This window comes from Quercus suber, unplaced genomic scaffold (assembly GCF_002906115.3).
Source record: "Quercus suber isolate HL8 unplaced genomic scaffold, Cork oak 2.0 scaffold_207, whole genome shotgun sequence".
NCBI lineage: Eukaryota > Viridiplantae > Streptophyta > Magnoliopsida > Fagales > Fagaceae > Quercus > Quercus suber.
Genome location: NW_027069665.1, coordinates 893,384 through 906,174, shown reverse-complemented (window position 1 = coordinate 906,174; position 12,791 = coordinate 893,384).

Sequence of the window (12,791 nt, the reverse complement as noted above, 5' to 3'; positions counted from 1 at the left end):
GCGGGTTTAATCTACCAAAACTACCATAAGAGATACAAAACCAATACCTTGTAGACTAATCGAGTCCAACTTTGAATAAGAAAAGGAGAAGAGAGTAAGCCAAAGTAATGGTTCCATGCATCACCAATGACCTTCCAGGTCAATAACATCCTCCCTTTCCTCTCCACAATATCCAACTATGCATTGGCAGAGTCAAGATTTTTAATTCCAAAGCAAGATTGAAAGACAAAATTAAAATGCAAAATTATTTTCAGATTTCTCCAGAATTTCGATTTACTACAAGCATACGCAAATCAATCAATTCAAGCTAATAACAAAAATAATTAATTTATAGCTGATAACAAAAATAAAGAACAAATAATTAATTCATAGCTAATACAAATCAATTCATGACATTATTTGAATTCTAAAATGCTTAAACATAGGGATGGCAATGGGATAGGGTAGGGCAAGGCCCCCGCCCTGCATGGTTTTCAGTTGCTCCATCTCCGCCTCGTCCCGCATGATGGGAAAAACTCTACTTCTTGTTAATTTTCTCCACAATTATTACAATTTTTTTAATAAAACATGCTCCATCAATAAAAATATAGAGGAAATTGCAACTAAATTTATCCTATTAACTCAAACTAATTTTTAGCAAAAACTGAATAATATTATCTAAGTATTTAACAAGACAATATCACATTAAAAACAAAAATCTCATAGTATAACCCATAACAAAATGGAAGTAAAGAACCATGTTTGGTAGAATAAAATAAGCTAATATTGATATGCTTGTTTAAATAATGGAATTTTAAGGTATTAAAAATTTACTATTATAACTCTTAACAATATGGGTTGGGGTGGGTCTAAAAAATTTAAACTCATCCCCACCCTACCTCATGATGCAGGGCTAAAATCTCGCCTCATTCTCATCCTGCAAAGGTTGTAGGGCAGAGAAAACTCGTGTAGGGCGAAATGGGGAGGAGTGGGTCAAGCCGAGCAAAGCAAAATTGTCATCTCTGCTTAAACATGTAATTTAATTATTCAAAATAAATTGAGGGAAAAAATTAACCATTAAAAGTGTTAGGTTCTAAAACTTTAGGAACTAAATGTATTAGAACTTCAATTTGTAATGTGTTGGCAAACCATGATAAAAACATTGAGTCTAGGTTTAGGCTTGCTCAAAGTGTGTTTATTTGTAAAATTTGAATTGAGTGATTGCAGGATATATTGGTCTAAATCTGCAAGACTCGATCGATCAAAAATTAGACTCGATCAATCGAATCTCGTGCAGATTTATTTTTCTGCAAAATTTCCAATTCAGCTCAAGCCCATATGATGTGTAGGGTTTTATGTTTTACTCCCAAGTATAAAAAGAAAAGCCTTAGCTACGTTTTAGAAGTCTTTTGTGTACTGTGTGTTGAATCTCTTGTGAGATCTAGAGGTGTTTACCTTTATACACACTTAAGGTTATCAAGGATCAAGATTTATGACAAGAACTTGGTGATCACTTCAGTTGCTGCATAAAGAACTTAAAGAAGATCTGAAATCTTTGAGTGGAGTCTCAAAGTCACAAGTGAGAATACTTGTGGTTGCAGTGGATTAAGGAAAGAAGTAGTCCATAAACTCAAAGCTATTACGTGGTCGTGGTAGAAAGTTTTCTACACGAGGTAGCAATAAGATGTTAGTGGTCTAAGTTCTATTGTATAAACTTCAATTCTTTCATAGTGGATCTGTTTTAGCTTGAGGACAGTTAGGTTAAATCCTCCCTAGGTTTTTTACTTGTTTGGTTTTCCTGGGTTATCGTATTGTGTGTTCTTTATATTTCCGCATTATTTACATGATATGATTTGCTTGTGTTAACCTAGATCTGAATAATTTATTTAAGTAATCACTTGACTAAATAACTAGGTTAAACAACTTGTGTTTTAAGGAGTCTAAAAACGTACAAAAAGTATAGCAATATACTTTTTTTTTTTTTTGATAAGTATAGCAATATACTTACAAAGTTATATATAGCCTCATGGCTACTTTTAAAACAATGAGTAGAATTCCACTTTGTTTCTCTAATATTGTAATGATTTAAACTATTAAAAATTATGTAAAATTTCACTTTCTCCAATCTTCTAATTGAACGGTTTTAGACCCCTTAACACACAACCAGATTGAGTATCCTAGCTAATTAGCCAAGTTGTTACTTAGTCAAATTAAGCAATTTTAGGTTAAAACAATCAAACAATCATATCAAGAATATATGGCAGCAGAATAATAAATAACACAAGATATGATCACCTAGGAAAACCAAACCGGTAAAAAACCTGGGGAGGATTTTACCCATCGATCCTTAAGGCAAAACTGAATTCACTATGAAAGAATCGAAGTTCATACAAAAGGACTTACAAGCTCCCCGCTCGACTTCCTAATGCTACCTACCAGTAGAACTTACTGACACGACCCCGTGCAAACTCCGAATCCACGGACTCCTTCTTTCTTGAATTCTTCAATCAGCTACAAGCACCCATGCTTGATATTCTTTAAGCTTCAATAGTAGTAACCTAGTTGATCATCAAGATGTTGAAGTAATCTCTACCTTGAAAATCCTAAGCTTTGTGTAAAGGAAAACTCCTCTAGATCTCACAAGAGATTTACAAAAAACAGCAATGTATGAGCAACAATACAACTGGAGCAACTCTAAAAATGTGGCTAGGGTTTTGCCTTATATATCTAGGGCAAAAACATAAAACCCTAAACGTTTAATGAGTTAGGACTGAGTTAGAAAAACTGCAGAAAACGCAATCTGGTCGACTTTCGATCGATCGAGTCTATTATTTGATCGATCGAGCCAGACCGAAATGCCCCAATGCATCTACAGTCTCTCGATTCCAACTTTACTATAATTAATCAACTTTGAGCAAGCTTAAATAAGACTAAACATATTGTTTTGATCATGGTTTGCCAATATTACAAATTAGAGTTCTAAATACATAAATTCCTAAACCTTTAGAACCTAATACTAATGATTTAATTTTTGAGTTTATAGCAAAAAATTTAAGTTTAAACTCTGAAAGAGTAAGTATTGAGAGGGAAAAGATAATTGGAAAGATTGAGGCATTAGGAATTTAGTGGCGAGAGAAAATAGGACATAAATAGTATTTCTTAAAAAATATTTTAAGTTTGACCCACTACTTTGAATTTGTATGCCATGAGGGAGATGAACTTAATTTAAACTTCAATTGTTTTGAAAGACTGTAAATGCCATGAGTTAAGTTCAGAGTAAATATTATGTTTTATTTCAATTGAAAGACAATAAATGCCGTAAAATAAATTTCAAGAAAATATTATATTTATCTGTTTCCATTAGTAATACTTGTACATATTATAAACTTTTTATTTTATATTATTTTGGAGAAACGAACAAATTAGAACCCAAAGGACCAAAAAATCATTATAAAAGATAAAAGACCAAATGGTTAAATTAAAATAGCAAAAGGCCTTAAAAATTAAGGGCATGTTCTAGTAACATTATTTGTATTTTTTAAAAATATGTGTGGATAAAAAAGTGTGTAAAATTATGCGTAATGTTATTTAAAAACTGAAAATTGTTACTTAAAATACCATACCAAACAGGCCCAAAAATACTGTCATATTGGAAGCTCTTTCGCTCGGTAAGGCTGGGGCATAGCGATCCGCACAATTGTGCAAAGTGGAAAGCGAAAGTGCAAACAAGTTTCACGATTTTTATCAAACACCTTCTTCTGCCCATCTACAATTTCCACCAAAATATTACCTCCATAAGCTCTATGCAGAAACCAATGTTTATCTCTTTTATTTTATTTTTTAAATAAAAAAAATAACTTATCTCTTTTTGTGATAGGGAACAGACTAATACAAAATGGGATTACTTGTACTAAGATTAAGTTGTTTTTGGAAGGTCAGGGGATAACCTGGTTTCTCATTAACTCTACATTTAAGTCTAGAGTTTTTGGAACGTCTCATGGATAAAGAGTGTAAAAAAAAAAAAAAAAAAAAAAAAACTCTTCCAGTTGAATAAAGAGTTAAATAGTCGTCCTCATTTACTTATATATAAAATAATAATCATAAACAGGGATATATGTTAATTAATCATGGATTAATATTCTCTATCTTGATTTGTGATCTGTTTTCTATGCAATCATGGGCAATTTGGTGCCCAATAATCACATTTTTTTAGTCAAATTAGTACTCATGGATAAAATGGTTATTCAACATGCTTTGAAAATTATATAATTTACTCGACTCTAAAATCTTAATCACATAAAGTCATCATATGAAATTTGCAGGCAATTTTTTTTTTCCTAAGATGAAATAAAGGGTTTGACCAAAATATAATATAAAAGAAAATAATTCACAATGGTTAAAACATTGTATCAAAACAAAACAAGTAACAGAGAGAAGTGAACATAGTCAAAACATTGCTATGAGGATTTTACAAAGGTGCTTTTTTTAACCCCAATTCATTCTATTTAGACAAGATATTAAAAAAAGTTTAGTTGAAGAATTTAATTTGGGATTTCAATTTTGAGATTTTTAGTGGTATTAAAAAATTGTCCATTTGTTGACGGTAAACTATCAAGTTCTACTCTCAGTGATGCTAATTCAAATCTATAAGTACGCTTTTCCCCCACAATATAATGCTTTTCCAATTATATAATTTTTATGTGGATCTTAGCTCTGGTATTGTTGGTCTTTGTCTACATGTTTGTAGTGGTCTCCTTTACTCTAGCGTGCTGCTCACTGTTTCAGCTCCAATGAGTGGTTGTTTTGCCACAATCATTGGTTCGTTAGTGTTACTATTTTTCCCCTTTAAAATTGCAATCACCCTTGTAATTTTTAATTTTGTGAAAGGATATGAAACTCTTTGAATTGTGCTTTCTCTGGTTTTGATCTCTTTCTCTTTTATGAGCTATTACTTTTATTGGGAATTTTGGAATTGGCCATATTTCCACCATCATTGGATCTTGCTGTTTAGTTTTTGTTGGAAGGAGGATTGGATCAGTGTTGAGAGATTATGGGGATAGAAAGGGTCATGGAAAGTGAAACTGTGAAAAAAGAAAAAAGAAAGATGAAGAGGGAAGAGGAAAGAGTGGTCAGTGGGGATAGGTTGGTTCTGATGTTTTATTGAAGAGAGAGTGATATGACATATGGGAAACTATTTTGCAAACTAGTATCTCAAATGTCTATAACTCGAGTTACAAGTGGTGGCAATCTAACATGGAAAAAAATCCATGTAGAACTCGAGTTCCACCATTTTCCAAATCTACATTTGTTCTTCTTCTTCTTCCTCTGTTTTTCTTCTTCTCTAGATCGTGCTCTATTCTTCTTCTTCTTCCTCCATTCTTCCTCTTCTCCAAACCGTGCTTGGTTCTTCTTCTTCCTCCTCTGTTATTCCTCTTCTCTAGATAGTGCTCTGTTCTTCTTCTTCTTTTGAATCTAGTTTTTCTTCTTTTGTCTTCTTCTTCTTCTGATCTATTTCTACAAAACTCGAGTCTAAGAAACTCGAGTTCCACATGAATAAATTGTTCTACCTTAGCACTAGAACCCGAGTTTTAAAGGCTCGAGTTAGTCATCAAACTCGAGCCTTAAAGACTTGAGATACTGGTTTCCTAAATAGTTTCAAAAACTTACTTACGAACAAAATAGTCTTTGAAATTTTGCTATATGGCAAATATCCTCGAGAGGGTTGCTTTGGAAATAGAAATTTGTTTAAATTAAATAAGAGGAGGTATGATAAGAGCATGGTTGTCAAAATCGTGATCTGGATCGTAGATTGCACGATTTTATGATCTGACATCACCAAAACATTTAGAATCGCACTAGGATCGTAAAAATGGTAGGATTGTATGTAGGATCATATAAGATCATCGGATTGTATGGGATCCTACTGATTCTACCGATCCTACCGAAACATCAGTTTTTGGTTTTTTTTTTTTAAGGGATAAATTTTTGGTTTTGATGAAGTTTTAAGGGTTTTTTTTTTTTTTCTATGTTGTGATGATATGACTTTTTATTTTTATTTTTTTTATAAAATTATGTTAACCTAAGCAAATGTTTTCTAGTTTTTAGTTTACTTGTAATAAAAATGAAAGAATGTTTCATCATTTCTAAATGAATAATTTATATTGGCTTCGCTACATTTTAAGCTATATTGTTGTTAATTTTTTTTTATCAATATACTAATTTGTGTTTTAATATTACTAAAATGTTTTTGTTATATATAATTTCATTAGAATACTTGCATTTGTATATTGATTAATCGATTTTTTTGAGCACGCTCCGTAATTGTTGTTGAGCAGTATAACTTGAACAGTTGAGTGTGAAGTTGTATCTTGATTTCCTTTGCAGCTCTAATATATAGATGATAAAATGGTTGATGATGATTAGGACGGTGGTCATAAGAACTCTATAATGAGAATAATTAAATGTTCACTTCACCTTAATACTAATCTTGCTTTTGGATTTCATATTTTTGTTAGCTAGTTTCCATTTGATAACTTATTTCGGATTTTAAACTTGGAACTTGGAACTTAGAACTTGGAAAATATTTTCATATTGTTGATAAATATTTTGGTATTTAGTTGCTAATTAAAAATTTATTGAACTTTTTAGATTCATTGGGTCAAAATGTAAAATATATTTGTTTCATTAGTAGATGTAGCGATGTAAGACATGCAAATTACATCATATAATACAAATCTTTATTTTTTTTTATGGATAAATTCACAATTTATGTGATTATTCAATATACAAAGTCTTTATTAATGTGTTTTTTGCTTTAAATATGAAAATATGTAGGATCTTACAATCTACGATCTGATCTTACGATCCACGATCCCACCTACTTCTCACGATTCTACGTAAGATCCTAATTTTGACAACCTTAGATAAGAGGCTACCTGTAGACTTTTTTGGTTTTTTCTCTTTATTGCTTGAAATTTAAAGTTTAAATTTGAAGGGGTTAAAAAGTGATGGTGAGTTCACTGATTTTGGGGGATAGTGTTTTTTGGTTATTAAAAAAAAATAATAATAATAAAAAAAGACATCTGTTGTGGGTCTTGTGGTAGTAGGTTTTTGTCTCATTCTTTTTTGGTTAAAAGTATCAAAATATAAAATTTGTGAAAATATATTAGAAAGAGATTTAATATTTTATATTTTTAGATCAAGATTGTTTATTTTTATAAATTTGTTATATTTTTGCATTTTATTTTAATCATTAAATTATTTATGACATTATCACGGTTCAACCTCAGTCGAATCTTGGTTTGATATTTAAATCCTTCAACCTCTCTTTTTTTCAGTTTATTAAATGGTCTGGGTTTCAAAATCATGAAAAAAAAAGTACAATTTTACTATATTCTGGAAATACCTAATAATTTTTCATAAATTTAGCCTTAAAAGAGATCAGATGTAGGGATGTCAATTCGGGTTAGTGTGTCGGGTTTGTGTCGTGTCGAGATAGGGGTATTCAACTAAATGGCTCAACCCTAACCTGACTCATTTAATAATTGTGTCATGATTTTTCAACCCTAAGCTGACTTGTTAATAAGACGAGTTGACTTAACCTAACCCATTTGACACGCTTAATAAACGAGTCGTGTTGGATTGATATGAATGTAACACAACCCATTTCAGCCTGCATAATATTAAATATAACATCCATCTAGAAATAATTTAGGGTTTATAGGGTTTAGAGATCTAGGGTTTGTAAAGTTTCAATTTCCAATTATATCCCTTGTAAGTTTTTGTAATTACTTATTTTTCTTTTTAAATTTAAAATATATGTTAGATATAAAGGGTATTTGACAAATCTAAAATAAAATAAATATTTATTTGTTATATGAGTTAAATGGGTTGTGTTAAGTGGGTCATTTCGAGTTGACACAAATAAATTAGCGTGTCAAATGTATCTATTACGGGTTATGCAGGTTGGACCGCTTATAACACATTTTTTTATAGTGTCGCTTTCAGGTCGACCCATTTATATTCCAAACTTATTAAGGCCCAACCCTAACTCAAAAAAACCTTGTCGGGTTCGTGTCGTATTCGTAAGTTGGGTCGAACATTGACACCCTTAATCAAATGCAGTTGAAATTATTTTTGTTAGAAGTGTAGGAATTTAGTTTTCTTGACAGTGGGGTTGAAGAAGAGGGATCTGTATATGTTAACTATTGGAAAAACTTCATTGACCAAAGTTGGGCCCTCAAGTCTTGGAGACAGTGGATGTATGTATGTGCGGGTACCTTGGAAAGTGAGAATGGAGGAAGATTTTTGTTTGGGCTATGAAAGTTCTTCATTGGGGAATTATTTTTTTATTTTTTTTAATTAATGATTGCTAGCTAAAGATTGGATTTTTTAAGGTGTTCTTCTCTTTATTTAAAAATAATAATTTTTATTAGTTGCTTTGAATTTTTATATTTTATTATATTTTGTTTCAATTTTATGCAATTTTAAAATTTAAAGAGTTTATTTTAATTATTTAAAGTTTTTTGTGCTATTTAATTTGACATGGACTAGTCAATAATGTGTGTCATGATTTGTTTGGATCAAATAATACACATGACATGGTGATGTGTCCTTTAACGAAGACATCAACATTTTTCTAATAAATAAGCTAACAAAAAAATGATATATAACATTAGGAAATAAAATCCAACTTTTAAAATTTCAAAGTGTAAAATTCAAATACTCTCAAACGTCATAATTGTGTTTTGCACTTTAATAAAAAAAAATTATAATAAACACACAAAAAAATGTTTCTTATATATATATATATATATATATTGTTATCATTGTAGCTTTTATAGTTATCGTCATTCTCATCGTCATCGTCATGTTCATTGTCATTGATATAACATAACAAAATTGTTTATTATTATTAATATTTCTCTGCCATAATTTGTCAAGAGTCCCCACCATCCTCTAGTAAACGCACTAAAAGATAGGCCCTTTAGTTTAAAAAATTAAAAAAAAAAAAAGAAAAAAAGAAAAAAGGTAAGAATATCTGATTTCAAATGCCAAGTACTTTTTTTTTTTTAATAAAAAATCCAAGTACTTAAACAGCAGTACTTCAACACATCAACATTATAACTAAAGCTCCTAGATTCAAATGAAAAACATGAAATAAAAAAATTATCATTCAGACTTTGCTATATTATTTTATTATTATTATTATTATCAACAGCACCTACACAAGTATGTATTTGTATATTATTTTTTTTATTATAATCAAATTATATAGATTTTTGTTTAATTATTATAACATGTTTTACTTCTTAATTTTCATCATACCTCAATACTAGTGAAGTTATTTACTTCTCAATTCTCATCATAATTTAAAAGTTATTTTCAATTATTGATGCAAATTTATTGCCAGGGTTTTAACTCTTAGTTTTTTTTTTTTTTTTTATAAAAAAAATCTTGAAGTTTTTATGTATATATATATATATATATCCTTTTTTTTTCCTTTTCTAGGTGAAACTCACCTTGTAAAAATTAAATTCTCATATGAGTTTTTCCACTTTCATTTGTTAAAGTTTAGTAAGACAGATTGTTCTTGACTATTGAATTAAGGTTATCACTTAAATATGCTTTCAATTATTATTTTTGGATTGTTTATAATTATTGAATTCAAGTTTTGCATTTATATATGCAATGGTGATTGCTTGAGCTTAATATATATTTTGCAAACCCCTTAATACTTTTTAGGCATCTCATTTTATATTAGTTACATAGTTTTTTCTTAAAAAAAAAAAAAGAGTTACATAGCTATTTATCATCTTCCATTACTAGACTTATTTTGTTTTTTTTTTTTTTTTAATATAAAAACCTTAGACTTACACAATATATATTCATTATATAACCCAATGTATAAAAGATTACTTTATTTTTATTATTTAATTTTAATTAAATTAATAAAAAAATTTCTTTAGTTTACACATTATTCTTGATTGACCGTGCATCGCACTAGCATAATATTAGCATAAGGAGTATTTTAAAATAAAATAATTTTAAGTTTAACCCACTACTTTTATTTTTTTATTTTTTATATACAAGATAGAATTTCTAGTCTAACATAATCTAAGTGTATATGTGTGTGAAGTTTCTTTCTGGAGACTTGAACCCTGTCTCTTATCCCTCACACCCCACAAACATTTATATTTGTAGAGTGAGCACTACACCAAAAGTGTGCGGTGGTAATTTGACCCACTACTTTGAATTTATAGTACAAGAGGAAAATGAACTTAATATAAACTTGAGTTGTTATGAAAGACGGTAAATGCCATGAGTTAAGTTTCGAAGTATCAACTTAGTAAAAAAAAGTTTCAAAGTAAATATTATGTTTATTTTAATTGAAAGATGATGTCTTTTTGGATATACATTATTATCAACTAGTATATAGCTCCGTGCTACCGCAGGGAATGGATATATTATTAATCATGAGTTTATTCATATTTAAAAGGCTCAATTAAATCTAAATTCATATTATTATCCAGAAAATTTCATTAACAAAACTTAGCATATATATATTTTACACAGAAAGATGAACCTTGGTAACAATGTTTATCCAAAAGATCCATTCACGCTTTTGAATCTTCAATCTCTATTAGTGATTGAAATTTTCGTAGCTTAAAAAATTTATTAAAAAAAAAAAAAAAAACCCTTAGAGGTGTACTCATTTTGTAGTTTTATGATGGGTCATTTTGTAACATGATGGACATTTGTGTGAAGAAAAAATATCTGAAGTTCCATTGCTGATAAAAGAAATTCTCTCCAATCTCTTTTTATAGAGAGATGGGTTTGTGCATGTTTTTATACATCCTTCATAGTTGTATTATTACGAAGCAGATCTAGTGAATTTAGATTGGTACTACCGATTCCCAAAACATAAGTGTTTAATGTGTTGTTAATTTCATTTCATTGGCTTCTGCACATGACAGCAAAGTTAAAAATAATTAGATTGTACACGTGTATAATAAAATTAGACTCCAATTTCAGATTCTAATTAAACAATTGGAATGATAATATATGATAGTAACAACAATAGGAAAATTCAAATAAAATTTCAGATTAAATTGTAACAATCTGAATAAAACAATTAGAAAAAGTGATTTTGGATCACCAAAAATCGGTATTCCTAAACTACCCCTGAATGTGATATATATATATATATATATATATCTCTAAAAAAAAACTCCCAAGTGCACTACGAAAATCCTTTAAAAAATTCGTCCCAATCAACGGTATAAAATGTTACAAAAAAAAAAAAAAAAAAAAAAAAACTCCCCGTAAACATAAACACACTCACGTAGAGAGTTCCAGTAGCAAAGAAAATGAGTTTCAATGATACACACATAGAGAGAGTTCCAGCAACAAATCTATCACCCAAAAAATTTAACAAAAACCCCAAACATTCTGTGCAGCAGCAAAATCCCAAACAAAAATAATTGAACAAAAACCTTAACAAACCCGAACAACAAAAGCCCCAGCAAACCCAATTAAAAAACCCAAAATTCCAATCCAGCAGCAATGGCAAGAAAAATCCAAAAAGAGAGAGAGAGAGAGATAAAGTTACTAACTATTGGCTTGGCTTGGCTGTTTCTGTCGCCGCCGCTGCTGCCGCCTTGGAGCCCTGGGTTCACGATGCAAGGAGCTGATTGCAGATTGCAGTTAGAAAATGGAACCCGAGTCAGATGGTGCTTTTGCTTTGCTTTTGAAGGTCATAAAAATTTAGAGTAATCGGGAAAAAATATTAAAAAAAAAAAAAATTTCTTCTATCCAAAGCCAATCTGGCATGGTGCGAGTCGCGACTCACGAGTGGGAATGGGTGAGTGGGGGAGAATGTTTCAACTCGAGTTCGACCGCCGTGTGTTAGGGTTTTCTTCTATCCAAAGCCAATCCGGCATTTCTTTTTTCTTTTTTTTTTTCTTTTTTTTTAATTTTTAATAAAATAAATTTTGTTTTTTTTTTATTTTTAATCTCAGAGAAATTTATTTGATATATTTTTGGATTCATATATATATATATATATATATTAAATTAGGAGCGGTCAAGCAAGACTCAAAGAGTGAAGACAGAGAGAGCAAAAAGAGTGAAGACAGAGACAATACTGCAAAATCGAGAAACTTCGCTGAGTTGGCTCTATTGTGCGGAACACTATGCGCCTTACGCGCGAAAGACCTTCCAAAATGACAGTAATTAAGACCAGAAGGTCTTTTAATTAACCATTTGGTCTTTTTTTTTTTTTTTATAATGACCTTTTGGTCCTATGAGTTATAATTTCATTAATTTGTTCTTTCCCAACCCAAAAAAAAAATATAATAATAATAATAATAAGGTTTATAATTCGTACAAGTATAAAGTATTACCAATGGAAACAGATAATTATAATATTTTCTTGAAATTTACTTTACGCATTTATTGTCTTTTTTTTTTTTTTTAATACTAAGTATTTTTAACATATACAAAAAAAATAAAAATATCTTAAAGAAATCTATATATAATAATAGGTGAAGCAGAGAGAAAATTTAATTATATTTCAATTGGATTCTCAATTTTGCGCCACTTGTCCCAACCAAAACTCAAAAAAAAAAAAAAATTAATTAGATTATAAATTTGACTTCAATTTTGTGTCATGTATCTTATCGAAATTTTCTAATTTTTGTGCCCAAATAAATGATGCATTAACATTTAACACGGAAGCCAAAAAAACCACAATGATAATGCTCATTGGCCTAAGCAAGAACATCTTACCTGCACACTTTTATGGAGATTAT